Raw genomic sequence first — 2,833 nt, forward strand, 5'->3', positions numbered from 1 at the left:
CATTTGGGATCCATTTCCTCCGCTGACACGGGGGCCACCCACCACCCACCTCACCCCCATCCCTCCTCCGGCCTCCCGCGGGTCCTGCGGTGGGGTGTCCTTCCCCCCAACCCCCATCCCCAGCCATGTCCCCTGGGTGGTCCCGGGATGGGAGACGGGGCGGGGGGGGGAACAGCGGACATCCGTGCGCTGAGCTGGGGGGCCTCAGCGAGGGGGGACAACCTCCAGGCGGGATAGAGATCAGCTTGGCAGCCCGCAGCCCTGATGGGGGATGGATTTGGCAGGGGGTGCCCCAGCCCCTCCAGGGGGGAATTGGGCGGGCAGCACACAGTTCCCCCCCCCCCATCCCCACTCCCTGCCAGCGCTGACTCCAGCTCCAGCCTGGAAACTTGTGCTCAGCTGGCCGTGACCATGAGGGTGTGAGTCAGGGTGGGGGACGCGCCGGGGGGAAGGACACGCTGGCAGGACAAGCCACTGCTGGCACTGGGATGTGGGCACAGCGGGGACCTGTGCGCTGTAATGCCCACTCACCCCCCGTGCCTCAGTTTCCCATCCTTGTGCTGCGTGCAGCCACCAGCCTGGAGAGGAAAGGCAGGGTGGGATATCGGGGGGCTCTGCCCTTCCCAGCTGCTGGGGTGGCATTTGACACCCCCCCCAAAGTGCAGCATCCCCTCTCCAAAACACCCGTGTCCCACCACCCTCCATCCCACTGCTCCTCTGTGCCTGCACAGCCCGTGGTGGAGGTACCCCTGTGATGACATGCCAGCCAGGACAGGGACAGATAGGGACAGCACCCCCCACCCCCCCATGCCAGCCAGGCCCAGGGGCAGAGGGAAACTGGGGGGCCTGGTCCTGCTCACAGCTCCAAACAGACAGGGAGCGCCTGTGCGTGCACACACCACCACTCCCCCCCACCCATCATTACAGCCCTCATTAATCAGCCTCGTTACTGCCCACAAATGAAAGCCCCACTGGAGAGGGGTGTCCCCACCCCCCCCATAAATCACCTCCTCCCATTCACTGCCATGACAAGCCTGGGCCCCTCAGAAGGGCATGGGCAAGGGTCATGCGACGAGGACAGGGTGGCTGTGGGGACACTGCCCGTGAGCATCATTTAGGGCTCATTTTCTCAGTGGGAGGGGTGGGCACAGATGGGGACAATTATCCACTCTCCTTGGGTACCAGTGGTTCCCATTCACTGCCATGACAAGCCTGGGCCCCTCAGAAGGGCATGGGCAAGGGTCATGCGACGAGGACAGGGTGGCTGTGGGGACACTGCCCGTGAGCATCATTTAGGGCTCATTTTCTCAGTGGGAGGGGTGGGCACAGACGGGGGCAATTATCCACTCTCCTTGGGTACCAGTGGTGCAGGCATGTAACCCCAGCGCAGGGCCAGCCTTGGCAGGAGTCCTCTGCGTCCCCCCTCCCAGGGTCACTGTGTCCCCAAGCCCCCCGTGCCTGCTTCCAGCAGAGCCTTCCCCGCACTGTCCTTGGGTGCTGCACACATTGCACACGCACCTCCCCCGTGTACACACTGGGGCACGCTCATGCACACCACACATACAGCCCATGTCACACATGGGTGGTGGGCGCCCGTGTGTGTGGGTGCCCGTCTGGGCACGGGATGGGCTGGGGGACACCCCTCTAACAGCATAAAGCCCCACTGCTACTGCACCCAGTACACACGCACGTGCCAGGGGCCACACACACACACCCACGCAGGGACATGCACCCTCACAGCAGCTCCCCTGTGCACCCTGCTGCGTACCCACACTCACGCGAGCCGCAGCTCACTCTCTCCCCAGCCCCATCCGCACGCTCGTGAACACATGCACATACAAGCACACACGTGTGTTACACATCCCCACGAGGCCCTGTTCTCACACCCGTGTCAGGGACACGGGGACACAGGGGTGGACGTGGGACCGCATAACCTCTGCCGCGCACCCACTAGTGCTCCCCACCCACCCACCCGCAGCCCTGAGCACCCACCCCTGCCCCTGCCAGCTCACGGTCCTGCGTCCCTGGCACGCACTGGGGTCCCCAAGCAGCCGGGGGCCTCTCCCTCCTCCAGGCTGGGTCCCTGCCCTGGCACACACTGGCCTGTCACCACCCTGCAGTGACACTCCCCCAGGCGCTGCCTTGGCGGTGGCTTTGGCACCCGCTTTGCTGGCACGGTGCAGCCAGAGTGGCCTGTGCCACCCCACCGGGCACGGGGCAGCTTCCAAAAGGTTAAGGAAACAAAGAGAGGGTGGTGGGTGGGAGCCCCGCGCCCTCCGCCAGCCTCCCCCCTCCCTGCCTCAGTTTCCCTGGGCACAGGTTGCAGAGCACTGCGTGGGCACAGGGATCCCCCCCATCCCGTGCGGGGCAGTCCTTTGGCACACACACCCGGGTGCTGATGGGCACTGGGAAGCCCCACGCCGGGTGCTTACAGGCACGGGGGTCCCCCCACACTGGGCACAGGGATCCCGCACAGACTGAGCACTTTATGGGCACAGAGCTGCCCAGTGCCAGCTGCTTACGGGCACAGGGATCCTCCATGCTGAGCACTTTATGGACACAGGGATCTCTCCTGCTGGATGCTTTATGGGCATGGGGGTCCCCTCATGCTGGGCACCGGGGTCTCCCCATTGTATGTGCTGTAAGGACACAGGGACACCCCCCCACCTCCACACTCTCTCTGTTAAGGACACAGGGATCCCAGCAGGTCCCCTTCCGTGAAATGCTGTACGGCAGATCCCCCCCAGCCGGGCACTGCAGGGGCCTGGGGGTGCGGGTTATAGTGGGGGGGGGGGCAGGTGGCAGGGCCACGCTTGGGGGGAAACAAGGAGGG

The sequence above is a fragment of the Calidris pugnax genome, unplaced genomic scaffold, assembly GCF_001431845.1.
Source record: "Calidris pugnax isolate Ruff unplaced genomic scaffold, ASM143184v1 scaffold103, whole genome shotgun sequence".
NCBI lineage: Eukaryota > Metazoa > Chordata > Aves > Charadriiformes > Scolopacidae > Calidris > Calidris pugnax.